General features: G+C 44.1%; 1 long non-coding RNA gene across 1 annotated transcript; it reads right to left on the bottom strand.

The window, feature by feature from the left end:
• Positions 1-6,328: 6,328 nt before the first annotated feature.
• LOC110361414 (uncharacterized) lies at positions 6,329-15,793 on the bottom strand. The gene is made up of 4 exons (XR_002418011.2): positions 15,524-15,793; positions 11,061-11,204; positions 10,623-10,684; positions 6,329-8,809 (listed from the first exon to the last, which is right to left on the bottom strand). It is a non-coding gene; the product is annotated as an uncharacterized LOC110361414 (long non-coding RNA).
• Between the last annotated feature and the right edge of the window lie 798 nt (positions 15,794-16,591).

Genomic DNA, 16,591 nt, shown 5'->3' on the forward strand with positions numbered 1-16,591 from the left:
GGATACTTTTGGATAATCTTCTTTATTCAGCAGGTGCATGAACTCCCATGCATTCCACATGCATTAAATCATCTTAAAACCCTGCAAAAAATGGGTGTTAGCTAACTGCACATGCATGTTTGGGGCTGTCCTTGTCAACACAGATTTTATAGGCAGAAACCCCATCCATTTCAGGTAAACAGAGTGATCCCTACTGACACAAGCTCTCAGGTAAGCTGGGCGTGGACAATTTTATCATTTCAACATTCCTGGCAAGTCTCAAGTTCCAGGGTATTTCCACGCTGATGAAGTTAACTCCTGAAAACGGGTTGTGGGCTGGTGAGACGATTGAAAAGGTTTGCTTAAATTGTCCAGAAAATACTCAGAATAACTCTCACCTCCACAGAGTTTCACCATCCTGCAGTATTTTTCAAGATGAATAAAATTCTGTTCCTTTTCAATACCTACACGCAGCAGATGGATACCTGCTGGGAAATAACGGCACCATCCAACTGCCATTGCTAGTATCAGCTGCAGTGTTTGGGGATGAATTGCATTTTCTACAGGAAAAGCTTTAGAAGAAACAACTCTGAACTGATCGCATCTGGCCACTGCAGGCAGAAGGACCATGTTGTAACTCACTAGACAAATCTAATATCAGAGGGCACAGGAGCTTTGAGAGGAGGATCCAGTCACCAGGTTTGGCTGATGCCACTCCTTTCCCTGGGGCACAGGAGATTTGTTCAGGTTTCTTCTTATTTTCACTAACTTGAGCTCCTCCATGGCAGCAGTTCAAGAGAAAAAAGGAGGCGGATAACAGCAGGAAATGGTGCCTTTGGGAAAAAACAGTGATTGTAACACCAGTCACGGCTGTTCACACCTGCCCTGCAGCTGAGTACTTAGGAATAAGAATGGATTATACTACTAAATCTCACTTAGGGGCTATAGCCACCCTTTTTTTGCACTGGGACATGCAGAATAGGTTCTGCATCACATCACAGGGCAGAGCCTTCTCCACGGCACATCACCATCTCAGCCATGTCTAGCTTCATTTTGCCTTTGCCACTAGCTGTTACAGGTCAAATTTCTTCTCTTGAGATCTTGAAGAAACATCCTAGAGCTTTCCACCCACTCTGTGCGAGTTGAATTTAAATACAGAGACATTAATTAGCACTGTATTTTATCTTAATTTCTCATTCATACTCAAGGGTTCTTTTCCCCTCTCTACATCAGACATTTCTCAGTACCTGGGCTTGCATATGCATCAGCTCAAGTGGAGAATGGAGGAGCCAACACAGCAAAGAGATGTCATGAAGAGGTTCCTCCAAGTGGTGTGCTTTGAGACTGGATGGTCAGGAAAAAAAACAAGCATGAAAGAAAATGCATGGAGAGTAAGAAATGCTGAATACTGTATGTCTAGGTGTTGTACAAGACTGATAACAGGTGGGACGTGAGAGTTGTCCCACTTTGGAGCTATTTTCCCCCCTGTCATCCGGTATCCAAGTAAACTGCAAACATTTTGAGTCAGGGACTGTCTCTTATACTTTGTACACTGCATTGAGCCTCTCAGCACTCCTACAATACAAATAATCATTCAAGAGAAGCCAGTATACCTGGCAAGGTTGAAAATCAGATCCCTTCGAGACCCTATATAAACTGGAGATAACTTCTTATTAGAATTTAACTATGAAGAAAATAAAGTGAGGAAGGGAGAGAGATGATGGTATAGTTAAGGTTAATGACATGGTCTATAATTTATTTGATGGACTGGTAATACCTGAGCAGAACAAATAAAAGAAACTGAGCAATGTCTTTTAATCAAATGATCACATTTACAACAAGGCATCTTATTAACAGGAAGAGAAGATGAACTGGAAATTTTCCAGCGTGTAGTTCAACTGGTCCTATGATCTGTTGTTCAGCCATAAGCTGGTTGCTCGGGACACGTCTGGACAAGGAGAGGAGCTGAGGTTAACCACACTCTGCACAAGTGCCCTTTTACAGTGAATTCAGCAAGCTTTATGCAAATATCTTTTGCAAGTATTTAAAAGGGAGGAAAAAAAAACAATACAATACTATCCTGGTGGCACAAAAGGACTTTTGAAATTTCCAGTTAATTCTTTAAAACATTTTGAACTCCGACGAGTGTATTGGCCAATTATTTGCCATGTTTGTTTGCTCCATCCCTCAGGATGAAAAGTCAGGCAGGAGCACTGCTTAGGCTTCCTCGCCCCTACAGATCAGCCTTTGTAAACAGAAATGGGCACAACAGCTTTCAAACAGATTACTTTTCCTGCTTTAAAGTGAAACAAACAAACCAACAAACCCACCCAAAATAGTTATCTTTTAAAATGACACTTTTCATTTTTCCTTAAAGAATAGGAGGCTGGAAATGGAGGGTGAGAGCAACTGTATCATTCCTGGTACCCTGCAGAACCCCAGCACAGCAAGTGCGAGGAGAGGCACCACACTGGTGGAATCGAGGTGCTCCCACTGCAGGAACTCCCTGAGTGGCAGGAATGTGGCCCCTTCCCCTCACCTGCCTCACAGCAGCAACCGGCTCAAGCCCAGGGGTGCCCATGATGAGAAAAGCCTACCCAATGTACCATAACCCACATGAAGGGATGTTGGTACCTTCAGAGCCCTCATCACAAGGTCAGGGCACAGACCATAGATGTTGACAGCGTCAGTGATGATGCCATAGGCCATCAGGCACTTCCTCGCGGTGCACTGCTGTAGCTCTGTGCTATATCTGCACTGTGCTATCAGACAAGCCATTTTCTTCCACCTCTGAGCTACAGCTGGTTAATTTTTTACACTAGAAGCACTTAGAGCGGATGGCGCATAGAAACCAGCTTTTAAAAACATGTTATGAGAGCTACCCGCTGTTGCAAAATAAATTTAAGAATGCCATTGGCTTAACAAAAGTAGTGTGCTGCCTTTCAGACTAATTTAAAACTAGAATTGCAGCCATTTTTAGCTTTGAGAAAATCAATAAGACCTTATGCTGTGTCAGTCCTTGCCTATTTCAATGTTTGAAGTTATTTTGGCAGCCAGTAGCAAAGATACCAACATCTGGGAGGTTGAGTTCACCCCTGAAGGTCCTTTAAGATTTCAGTGGGATTTTCATATTGCTGCAGCCTTGAACAATCAGGTCTTAAATTGGCCACAAGTACATTAAATAGAACAGTGCAATAAGCTGGCATTTGGCTCTAGTTTACATTTAAGATGATGCTCGCTTCAAAAGCACTTGCATCACTAGATGGAAATGGTAAAATTGATGATGATAATGTGAAAAGGGCTGAGGTGTTCAATAAATATTTTCATTCTGAATTTGGAAACAAGAAGAATCATGCACTGATGTCATGAGGATGATGCACTTTCCATCCCATTAGTAACCAGGGAAGCTATTAAACAGCATTACTCGAGATAAATATTATTGCCTTAACAGGTTCAGACAACTGTCACCCTCACAACTGAAATGAGTTGGCTCAAGGGATCTCTGACCCACTCCCACTTAATCTTGGAGAACTGCAAATGTTTTAGAGGACTGGAGTAATGCGACATTTTGGGTAAATCATAAACAAACAAACAAACAAAACCCCAACAACAAACAACAACAAAACACCACAAAACAAAAAAAACACAAACAAAGAAACAAACAAACACAAAAAACAATGCTAGGGCAATCAAAGTAATTCAAAGGCAGTCAAATTGGCAATTCTGGGAAAAGTAATGAAATACTAGTATAGAATTCAGCAAATAAAGAATGTCAGGGGTCAACATGATTTACAGGGAAGAAATCTTCTGAAAGAAACTTGATTTTCTCTTTTCCTTAAATTACAGGTTTGGTTGATAACAGCTACTAAATAAATGTACGATAATTTTGCCTTTTGTAGATTGGCTGATCATTTGCAATACTCTCATAAATTATGACAATAACTAAGAACATGTGAAGTGTCAGGTAAGTGAATTAAGAATGGACAAACTGTCAAGTCTTCAGTAAAATAGAGACCTCAGTAAAGACTCATGAGAAACACAAGTGTAACCAGGTTCTGATACTGCAGCCAATATCAGCCAGTTGCTTTCTCTAAGGTGAGTGTTTTGTGTGAAACTGACTCGAAGTTTTTTTTGAAATGGGGATGTCGTGGTTTATAGGAGTGCCAGTGGAAGCCAGTTTTGTATCACTGCCTCCTCTGCAAGTGGCTCTGAAATAATATCACTGTATAACAAGGCTGCAGCTGGTCCCTCTGGGTTTATGAAATCCAGAGTGTGCGTGGGGCAGGAGCTCAGCCCTGGGGCCTCTCTCCTGGCTGTGGGAGAGGGACAAGTGCTGTGGTTGGATGCAGAAGAAAGTTCATTCAAACTGCTCCACTTCAGTGCCCATGCAGAGCCCCCAGATCCTGCTCCAACCCTCCTGGATCAGGAGATCACTTGCTGGCTGGAGAACGGCCGTGTACCCCTGTGCATCACTCCTGGAAACCTCCCAGCCATGTCTGCCGTGGGACCCAGGGGAGCACAAGAGACTCGGCATCTCAGATTCTGGTTTTCGGTCACCAAAGCAGTTGTGCTGGGAGTATTTAGCACAGCTGAGCGCTTTGTCTGTGCTCTGGCTGCTTTCGTATAAAAATAGAAAGCCAAGAAGTAAACATGGTGATGTGTTAACATCTTTACACAATGAGATTTCACATCTTTGGGAACTTACGCTCCAAATTCCTCTTCTAAGGGAGGAAGAAGAGCAGGAGAGGCTTTGAACACCTTCATCTAGTAGGAATAGATCCTTCAAAACCTATTTACATTAGCAGAGGGTCTGACCGTGTACGTTTATTCTGCTCTGTACAATTACCACTCTTGCCTCCTGGTAATTATTTTACTATCCATGAAGCATTACAAAGCCTTTAACCTGGAAAAGAAAAAGAGAAAAGCAGGGGCATGTGGGAAAGACTTTGAACACCAAATTCATTCACCAATTAGAGGCAGAAGTGTGTGTTCAGAAGGTTAATTAACAAAAAGTCTGTCTCAAGGCAACTTCTGCTTACTGCTAATGGATACCATGAAAATTCATAAATTTGCTGCAGACTGCTGTGTGGGACTGCAACTCTCTGCTCCTTTGCAATGGAAAGGCAGGGGGTGGCCAGAAAAAACCCTCATTCAAATGAAGGGGTAAACTCCTGCTGACTTCAGCGAGGCAAGTTTTAACACACTGTGTCCTTGTCTGTCAGGGACACACATTGCCCCGTGCTCGGGGACAGGTTTAAACTGCAGCCTTTGCTATTTGAAGAGAAACTTAAAGCTCTTGGCCTAAAATTAGTGCTGCCAGCTGCATTTCAGGCAACACACCAGCTTTTGCTTTGCTCTTGACGTGAGGCAGGAAGGTCCAGACTACAAAGGCTCCTGATGCTCCAGGGAGCTGCTCCCGCTGAGGGCAGCCGCATGCAGGCATGGCCAGCGTGTGATGGGCAGGAGATCCAAGAGCTTATACGTGCCCAGGGAAGCTTTCCTGGGAATGGCCATACCCCGTCAGGCAAAGGGCTGCCTGGGCAGCAGTGCCTCTCCCCACAGCCAAAGTGAATTCCTGGAGAAAAACGCTAAAATCCCTACTTGCCCCGGGTATCACCAGCCACTAACAGCTCACGGCCTTCCTGAGGTCTCTGTGATTTCCCTCTGCTAAACAGCCTTTTGCAAATCTGCCCAGCTGCTCCCTGAATTCAGGATAATTTTTATTATGCACGACATAGTGTTGCACCAGAGATGTAAGGTACATGGGGCCATGGTTTTCTTTCCTTTGCCAGGGTACAGTGGGCTCCTCGATACCGGTGGAGGCAGTGAGGATGTAGGACACCTGTCTTTGAAGGGCTCACTGCATTTGAAGGCTGTTATAGATCAGCTCACACTGAGTTTTCCTTCAGGCCTTTATGCAATTACTGTGATTTCTTGGCATTGGGCGCTAATGATTCACCTCAGTTGAGTCATGCACGAAGAAATGTGGCTCTGGAAGGTTTCCCACCATGATCGCTGTGCTCAGCAAGTCCATGAGGTGAATACAAAGGATCTTGCAACTGTTAAGCCTTCTAGGGAAAAGGAGAGGCTTAAAAGAAGTTCAACAGTCGCTTGCACTGATCACAAACATAGACTTTGTAAATCAAGCCTAGCTCCTTTGCCAGAGAAAAGCAACTTCTGTATATTAAGACTTGAAGGGAGATGGTGCAGCTACAAGGCCGGGGTTGAGGGACAGGGGTAGATGTTGAGAAGGTGGGATGCATTTCTACAAAAATTATCGAAGCCAAGGAGCCAAAGGGCAACACAGAAGTGAGTCCAGAGCCCACTCTTCTGCAGCAGACATGGGGTAAATAGCATAGGCAGAGATGCAGGATCACTTGACATCCCTGGAAACATTCAAGGACAGGTTGGACGGGGCTCTGAGCAACCTGATCTGGTTGAAGATGTCCCTGCTTATTGCAGGGGGGTTGGGCTAGATGACCTTTGACAGCTCCTTCCAACCCAAACTATTCTATGATTTAGAGACCAAAAAGGCTGTCAGAGCTGCGGGTGGCATTATCCATAAAAACAGAGAGTGGAAGAAACTACAGCATTCACCAGCACCTGATCCAATACCCATTTCAATCAGCAGCTAAGCTGCTTCTCTCTTCAGCAGGATGCGATGGGACATGGCAGGGGGTTGCAGGATTTTGCATAAAGTTGGATGAGTAACGCTGGCAACTCCTCCCCTCACCACTGGTGTGCAGCGTCTCTACAATCTAAATCAAGTATTATTTTTTTTCTTTTCTATTGACCAAATGACACATCATTTGACTGCACCTGTGTCTGTGACATACATTAGTTGCAATACTTCTGATGTCCATACTGTCTTACTGAAATTACTGCCAGTGTAACCTGAATGCTACCCACGTGCTTTCAAGGTGGGATTGCAATAGGATACCCAGAGGATATGGGAATGAGGCAGGGCAGGAGATGAGGAATCAGCCCTGCAAGTCAGTGGGCAAATATTCACACACACACTTGCACACACACTGTGCAAAACCACCCCAGATACAGATGGGAGGGCATCAGTCCACAAAACTCAGCAACCTGCAATTTACGTCTTGAAGAGGCAAAATCCAGAGCAGCCTTGGTGACACAAACATTTTTGCTTTGATTTTCAAGATCTGTGTTGCTTGAACATGAAGATGGGTCAAGTGTGGAAGAGGGACAAGTGTGAAGACCAAGCTCTTGACAGATCTCCCCATTTTGGTGAAACACAACACATGGCTAGGGTTTCCAAAGAGAGAGGGTTGCCATCGTTTCATACAAGCAAGACTTATTTTCTTCTTTTCCCTTCTAGTCTTTCTTAGAAATAGCTAAAAAAACACCTTGGCTTCAGTTATGGGCCTGAGGCAAAGAGAGGATGGAGGGGTTTAGCACAAATGACTAAGCCGCAAAGAGTATATCACTAAGTGAAAACAGGTTTATGAGAGGAAGTTAGAAGTAGCCCTGCCAACCTCACCTATAAAAGGCATTATGTCAACCGAGCTTGATATTTTGTGGTTTCAGTCCTCTCCAAGATTTATAATAGGCTGCAAACTTGTTCCTTTATGTATCTGATCATGTCAAGAGATATTTGCATTTAGAAAATCTTTTGGAGAGTGTCTAAATGAAATAAGGGATTTAAAGATTCCCTTGTGTATAATGGACTTTGTAAGTTTCTGCTTTTGCTGTGATTCCTTCAGCTGTTTCAACACCAATTCTGTACAGGGCAGCACATTAATATTGCAAGGATTGGTTTTACATATAAAAATATACATGTTTGTATACAATAGTGCATGCTTAATCAGAAAACAACCCAAAAACACCCAACCTTAAAGAATCTAAGAATGTGAACTCTATTTTTTGAAAACTAAATAAATTTATTGTAATGTAGCCTTCCAGTGTAAATGTAGCTTATACCTGTCTAGCCATCTTCCCTATATTGCCTGCACAATATAGAGAGATGGGTGAGGAATCATCTCACATAATGATGTCAGTATAGTTAAAGAGATATAAACAGAAATGGAAAATGCTTCTTCACCTGAATGATTACATCTAGGGTGCAATACAGAGCTGAAACAGGAGCAGGAAACATCTTAAAATGAGCCCTCCTATGATGGCCACACTTGCTGTGGGGCACACAGATGATCAGTTCCTTTCAGAGCACTCGCTCAAAATTGCCTTATTTAATTTTCTTACTGCTCAGTATTTTATGTCCCTTCCTTGAAAAACAAATGCTCTCAAATTTCAGGTCCTTTTCCCTTCCCCATTTCATTTTGTTTTTTAGCATAGACTTCCTTAGGCATAGGACAAAGCTTAGCTGTCTCTCATGTTGAGCCTGGTCCTACGTTAGCCTCAGGCAACCACATCACAACACCCCACATATAAACAGATTAGGCTCTACCTTGAAAATCACTCTGGGCTTCTCTTCCCAGTATTCTTGCCCACAAGGATGCTCTTCCAGCCCCAAGAGTTAGAGGCTGGCTCATTCCCAGCCAAAACTACTCATGGGACAACCTGGATCTGCTGATCCTGGTGTCAGCACTGAAGCCAGAAGCCACATTGACCCTTCCGGTGCGTGGTCCCCGCACCACACCACACTGCGGCAGTGTGGCCAGAGACGTGTCCGCTGCCCCTTCAGCTGCAGTTTGCTTGTCTGGGCCACACTGGCCATCTCCAATACCTTTTGCATGAGAGATGATGGTGGAAGATGCTTCATGCCATGCAGTATGACAATACCCTGGAAATAGTCCCTCCTCTTCCTCACCAGGACTGCTGCCTCCAACCTGGATGCTCCTCATTTGTGCTGAAGCAAAATTCACAATGGGCACATGAACAAAGAGAAAAAAAGAAGAGCAAAAGACATTGGTTTAGCCCAGGAGAAGTCTTCAATGGCAGGACTGCTCCCTTCAGTGCCACACCAGCCTCAAGAGCTCCTGTCTCATTGCTTCCCCCTGCATTTGTCTTCCTTTCACACAGAGGACTGAGCAGAGTATCCCAGTCATAGTCTCACCAGCCTCTGTACTGTGGCCTTCATCCCTCCATATATCTACTGGAAATATATCCCCACACCTTACATCCTGGGCATGTTGGTGGCTCAGAGAAGCCACTGAGGTGTTCTCCTTCCCAGCCATTCCTAAGTGTCAAGCACCTGGCAGAAACTCTGTTGTTATTCCATGAGCTCATGCTCATAGCAGCTGAATTTCATCCTCTTGTCCTACTCTTTCCACCTGTGCCCCACTGTGACACACCGTCTCCTGTATACTGGCAATGGTTTCCCAGTCTCCTTCTCAAGGAACGGCTCCAGCAGCCTCCTCCACGGCCTTCCCTGCTGCTCACATTGCCCTGGCCAATTCTTTACTCCACCAAAACACTCCTACTAATTCCCATCTTAATGCATAATTTCCCAAATGGCACTTTATCAACTGCTTTGAGAGACAAGGTGGGTAATGTATGGGTGCAGTAGATCTTATCTGGAAGATCAGTTCTTTGTCAAAGAAAGCTAACAGGTTAGGCTGGCATGGTTGACTTAGGGTAAGCTCTGTTGGATGTTATCTCATTTTGTATTTGCTTCCATGTCGGTAAGTGCTCATCCCTTCAAAGTTTCTTTGAAACCCTTTCATCCCACCAAGGTGAGATTAATCTAACCTGTGGCTGTCCTGATCTCACCCTTCCTCTCTTCTCGCTTCAAGTTTGTGCACAAATGGAGTGTGTTACTTGCCCTAATATGTGCTCTTCTCCAAATCAGAGTCTATGTGTTGCCTCCCTTTAATGCAGAAGTTTTCAGCCATGTTTTGCCACACACTTTTAGCAGACAACAGCAACAATCAAAAAAATCCACCCTGATAACAGGATGGTTGCAGTACTTTGTAGGACCTGACAGGAAAGGTGGGGAGGGACTCTCTATCACGGAGTATAGTGATAGGATGAGGGGTAATGGTTCTAAACGGAAAGAGGGAAGACTTAGATTACATTTAGGAAGAAATTCTTCACCATGAGGATGGTGAGGCACTTAAACAGGCTGCCCTGCTCCATGATATACTCCATGCACATGCAGATACACAGAGCCAGGCTTGCAGTAGACTTTCTGCAAAAGGAGGTCGCAAAAGGAAATCATGTCTGGGCCATGACTTTGTTGGAGGGGGGCAGTTTGCTAGCTGAGGAAAGCCAAAATGCTAAGGTGCAGTGGGGCAGGGAAAGAAAGTATGGCATCATTTCTCCTGTCCAGGTATTGGAAGCTAATATGTTGTCATTGGCCACATGTCCACTCACCTGTAATGTTTATATAGCTCCTCATCATCTTTTAGATGAGCACTCAGGATAACAGGTTTGTTCCCTTCTGAGGCAGGAAAGTTAGCCTGTTTTCCATCTTACAGGAGAAAAACTAAGGCACAGGGGCACCAGATTTGTGTCACATAATAGCATAAATATATATAAAATAGCCATCTAATGTCTATTTTAAAACCTTCAGCTGCACTCTTCATTATCACCATTTTTAACAGTGCAGTGATAATCAAGACATCCCAGTGCAGGGAAACTGCTTACTGTTACCGAAAATATAAAGTAGGTTTTCACTGTAAAAGAAAAAACCCCACAACCTCAAAGGTGGTTTCACTTACCTTTTCTCATTAACAAAAGACACTCATAGTCAAAACACACCCGTTACAGACATCACTGTAACCTGTAAGTACATAATACACATTTTAATTCATTTTAAGGTGTTTGTCTGCAGCAAGTCTTCCATTTTTTACATACCTCACCACTTCAAAACATTTAACATTATGAAATGGTTTTCTCTCAATGTCCCTCAGAGTTTTATAGTTGAGAGCTGCCCAACTGCCCCACAAAAGTCTCAGCCCTGTGTGGTTTCCAGTGCAAACTCCTGCTGAAGCCAGCCCGGACTGAGAGCAGGCACTTACTGCCTGAGTTTGCATTTGGTTCTTTAGCTGGCATCTTGTGTTGCCTTTTACCATGAACTTCATACAGGGTTTTTGCTCCTTTGCTCTGACAATACAATTTTTCCTAAGGCAACCAGGCAAGGGACGTTTAAGTATTACCTTAAATGTACACTAGAGGATGCTCTTGGGTCGCCACAGAGAGACAAACTGCTGCTTTCCATTCTCGATCTGCAGCGCTTAAAGACTTTTCAAGGCTCAGAAAGTGTTTCAAGGCTTAGCCAAAGCTTAGACGGTGTTTCAAGGCTTAGAAAAGATAAGAAGAAAATGTTCACATAGGGACAAAAGTGTAATGTCAGTGATGAAGCAGTGACAAAAACTACTCTACCTGCTTTTGCAATGCTGTTGCCACTCAATATACATTTAAAAGATGCATTCAGGCAGGCAGCGACTTCAACAAGCCAAATAGTTTGTTGTTGTTTTTAATCACCTATTCATTATACTTTATGTGGGACATAATTTTGACAGATAACATGAGGCAAATATCAGATAAAGGACTTTTCCAAATCCTCACACGCTGTAATCATTCCCATAGACAACAAGGAAGGAAAGGAGGAGATTTGGGCTGGTTGTGCATTTCTGCAGCGCTGTGAAGAAGCACCCGCTGCACCACAGCACCCGCTGCACCGCAGCACCCAGCTCCCACCGGGCAAGAGCTCCCAGGACTCAGCAAAAATCCTGAATTTCAGTCTCAGGGACTCTCTGGTCTCAGGCCCCGTCTTCCCAGCAGCTCTTGGGGTATTGCGGGGGAGTTTCTGGGTGCAAGACGCCCTCACACAACAGCCTGGAGGCTGAAGACCAGCAGAAAGTGCTCCTGTTGATCCAAGATTACATCTAGATGTGTAATCCAGACATGCAGCAGTGCGTTCACCCCCACTGGTAACTAGGAAACTTCCGCAGAATTTGGTTTTGTACCAAACACTTGTTTATAATGGCAATAGTGTCTTGCCCTGCCATGGGTTTATTTTGCTGGTTTGAAAGACTTTCTCCAAAAACCCCCTTTTCAGCCAACTGCCTCATTTTGCAGGACGAAACCCATCGCTGCTCACTGGAACAAATCCAATGTAACAGAACACCTGGATGCAAATTCAGACTGTCAGGTGAGGTTCAAACTACTAACAATTTTTTAAAAAAGGATTTTAAATGCAGGTCTTGCAGTTTCAGGAGGAGATGGAAAACCCAGGGGGAATTTTTGTTTTTTCAAAATGGTGCTGGCATTCTCAAAACAAAAGAGAAAGGAAAACCCACCGTAAAAAGCCCCATTAATTTCAATATGAGGTGACTAGAGGATGCCATATCCGTAATAACCATGTTAAAACTCCAGCTCGGGTGACTCTTCAGGGGACCAGCACTCGCAAAGCTGCAGCCAGGAGAAACCTTTCCCAGGAGCAAGCCTTGCTCCAGCCTTCAGCCTTGACAGTCTGTCCAGCAGAGCTTATTTCACACACAAAACTCTCTGTACTTTGCTCCTGTCTGAAAAGCAGGCAGATTTTGACCTCTCCTGCAGCACAAAGTCACGCATCAGGACTGGTGGGGGAAGCTATGAACACCTTTGCCACCCACAAACAAAACCATCAGGCCCAGTCCCCCATAGCACTGATGTGGCCCTGAGGAGGAAGGTAACGTAAACTCTACGACTGCTGGAACTCCTCCAGGGGAAAAGTTTATGCTGCTGGGTGAACTAGTGGTAGGAAAACTAATTATAAAGGCAGATTAATGGTGTAACTGGTAGTCAGGATGCTCACCTAGGATGCAGGTTACAATTTGAGACCTTGCTGCAGCCCAGAGAGAATCTTAATCACTCAAGCTGAAGTTGAAACTCCTGCTCTGAACTTCAGACCCCTCATTCAAATTCGAACCTTTTTCCTCAGAAAATCTGTTTTTTGTATAAATCACCAGATACCTTTTCCTCCCCCAAAGATGTGCGAAATGTTTGGTCTAAGCAGCTCCATGTGGTAACAAATCCCAAAGGCTAATTGTGTGGAAAAGCATTTCCTTTCATCAGGTTTAAATTTTCTGCCTTTTAGCATCGACTGCACCCTTCTCCTTGCATCATGGGAAAGCAATGTTTAATGCACAGAGCTGGAAAGAGCCCAAGACCACCGAGCCGTTGCATGAAGACCAGCAGGCTGCCAGCAGCTTTAAACAACTGCTGATCACCACCACAACCGAATTCCAAACAGATTACCAAAAAAGGCCAAGGCCAAACCTCTTATTTCTAGGCTATAAAAACAGATTCTTCCAACTGTTGTTACGGTGAGGAATTCAGCTCATTTGCAGATGACATACAGAACGGAGCTGTCAGTCGCTCGCAGGAGGAGAACGCCCAAGACTTGGGAAGTTGTACTTTTCTCCCTTATTCTGCCTGGGTCGTTGCTAACATTGCAACAGTTTTTCAGAAGAAAATGCCAAATCAATCCTCTTTTATTTTGAAATTAAGCAGTAGTTATTCTGACTTTCCCGAGCAGCATCTCTAGAGTGTCTTTGCCATGTAAAGAGGTTTCTTCCTCCCTCTCCAACTTTACTTTGTCCTCCCAAGCACCCACAGGGGCTGGTGGCTCTGAGGGCACATTGGGAAAAGCCAGACCAAGGGACGAAGGGAAAAGCTGGCCATGTCCCTGCTTTGCTCTTGCTAAGGAGCAGCAGCAGCTCTGGACACAAGTTGGTTCAAGCCCACCAGCCCAGTCTGATTTGAACAGCTTCAAACCCATCTCTCATGGGAGTGAAACTGGGATGGCAACACAACAGGCAGCTTCAAACCACGCAGCCCACATCAACCTGCAGGCAGCAGCTGGAGGGGACATAATTTCCCACCTGCATGTGGTTGTGCCATAGCAAGGGAGGTTTAGGCTCAGGCCCCCTTTCCCGCTGCCATCTCCTTATAGATGCTCAATCCCCAGCCTATGGCAGAGGTTGTCACCAAGGATGGGTCAGGGTAGAGCGCACTCATCTTTGCCTTAAGAAATCCAAAAGCAGCCTTGCAGAAGAGGTTATGCACCTGCATCCAGCCTTTCCAAGAGCCAGGAGAGCACCAGCTATGCCAAGCATCCCCTTATCTGGCCTCTAAACACATTTTTGCTCCAATTTTTGAAGGAGAATAACTTAAAAATGGCAAACTCACCAGCAGGCAAATAAGTTGAATCTATGCATTTTCTCCACCTCATTCATATGTTTGATACCAGCCAACAAAGCCATCACTTTCAGTTCCACCTGCTTCTGGCCAACATTCCCCTCTGGCCATGCTCATGTCAAGCCCCCTCCTGGGCACAGACCCACGTGTGCTGGGCAGCAAGGGCAGCAGGTTGGGAAGCAGCAGAGACTGTCCCCAAGGGCTTCTGGAATGTTTCCTTCCTTCACGTGAGTCCTCCTGCATCTGGGCTCTGCAGAGCGATGGCAGAGACACTGACTTTGTCCCCATGAGTAGAGCATTCTGGTGGTTTATCAGACCAGGTAAGACACAGGCTGCTCTTGTGCATGCAGCTCTGCTCACCCACCTTGCTCCCTGCCCAGGCACTACCAACAAGGATGAAATAACTAGCTGATAATCCTAATAAAAATGCAATTAAAAATTGAGCATTACCACCCAAATCCAATGTACAGGGTAAGCTTACAGCAGATTAGTTGGCAGCTCTTAGCAATCCCGTATTCACATGCATAAACTCCACTTCTCTAAAATAGCTGTTCCTGTAACCTGCATCCTCAGATAAATTGGCACTGCTTTGCTCCCTTCCCTGAGAAGATGTGGAGTGTGGGGGACAGATGCTCATCAGAGGCAAAAGAGCTCTGGGATAAATCCCCTTTCACTATCTGTAAATGTAAATGGAAAGGCTTCAAAATAAGTCAGTGCAGAAAATATCTGGCTACTACACATGAAAATGTGGTGTTAGGGGAAGTTATCTGAAGGGCAGCAGCCTTCCCAAGGCTCAAATCTGCTTCCATTTAAATCAATACAGATGAACCTCGGCTAAACTATTATACTTAGCAGATTCAAAATCTTTGGGTGAAAGAAAGTACAATTATGACTTTTGCAGGTTTATGGCCAGGAAAATGTAACCTGGTTATTGTAATGGAAACAGTGTCACTCGTATCACCACAGGGACTGTGCCAAAGTTGTGGTTGAGATGCAGCTATGAATATGCTTTTTCGGGGTAGAGTAAAAAATATACCCTTTTGGCTCAACAATATAGCCAAACACAGATATAAGTAAATTTCTAAAGTCAGAATTTTGAGGGTTTAGTTTTAGTTTCTAAGGTGTTGGTCTGGGTTTTTTTTTTGCTATTGAAATTTGAAAATGGCACTTTTTCAGGGAGGGAGATGGACTGGCTGAATTACAGTTTTGAATACAATCTCCTTATTTAACTGCTCTCATTTCCTCAAACTATATTCCTCTAGGATAAGAAAATACTCTACTTCATCCATCTTCACAGTTATCTTTGCTTTAAAAAAGTTTCCACGTTCAGTTCAACATGAACGTCTTTCCTGTACACATCCCACACACATTCAGATGGGCAGTTCATGTACATTCACAACCCCAGCAGTTAAAATTTTGTTTAAACACAACTCACCTCAGAGAGCTCAAGAACAAGCCAAATGTGTTGCCTGCTGCACTCAAGCTTCAAAGAGGAGTCTGTTTGTATTCACATGTCATTAAAGACAATATTGATGAGTTAATAAAAGGTAGAAGTGGAGCAAGGCATCAAGCACTTGACAATAATCCAGGGACAGTTTTATATTGAGAAAAGAACTGTTCTAGTCAAAAGAAGCAAAAAAAAAAAAGAAGTCAAAGCACAAGCAGATGCTAAAACAGCCTCTGCATGCAGAGGGGGAGACAAGGGAAGGAACTGAGCTACAGGTTCTGCTTGTTGTCAGCTAAAACCAGCTGAAGATAATTTTCCCATCCCAGTTTATTTCCCTTTCTTTATGCTTATGATGCAAGTACAGATTAACATGATTTTAAACAAAACCTGAACTGTTGCATAAATTCAAGTTCTACACACAGTCTTGAGAAAAAAAAAAAGAAAAAGTCGACTGTTTGAAAACCAAATATTAATACAACTGGTTTCTTTAGGAGTGTGGAGGTGATTTTGTTATGTTTCTCTCTAACAAACAGCCAAATGGGTATTATTGCCTTGTACCTCAAACAGTAAGAACTTGATGAGATTCAGCTTGAGGCTGGGAGAAAACCCACATTCTGTGAACATCTCTGAGATACCTTAAAATCCATCTTCCTTCTGCTTTTTCTGTTGCCTTCCCACTGCTTTTCTCCATCTTCCTTGTATAAAGAGGCCTGTGCTCATGGCACCCCAATACTGAGGTGGAGGGGCTCATCTCGGCTTGCTTATAACCGCCTGTCCCTCCTGTACTGGAATGAGAAGCTGGTTTGGTTTAGTTCAGCTTGTTGCAGTTTTGCACACGCATGAGGTTTGAGGAATCACCCAACAGGCCCAGTTTCACTTTTTTAAGGGATTAAGAGGTAATATGGAAAATAGCACGTCAAGAATCCTCTGTGACCCGAGTTTCCTTCTCCCACATCCCACACAACAAATGTTTCATGCCCTCAATTCAGTTCCTGGGTCACTCTGGCACTTCTCCCAGCCCCAACCTCAATAGTAGGGTATGTGGAGTAGCTCAGC

Source organism: Columba livia, chromosome 5, assembly GCF_036013475.1.
Source record: "Columba livia isolate bColLiv1 breed racing homer chromosome 5, bColLiv1.pat.W.v2, whole genome shotgun sequence".
In the NCBI taxonomy this organism is placed as follows: Eukaryota; Metazoa; Chordata; class Aves; order Columbiformes; family Columbidae; genus Columba; species Columba livia.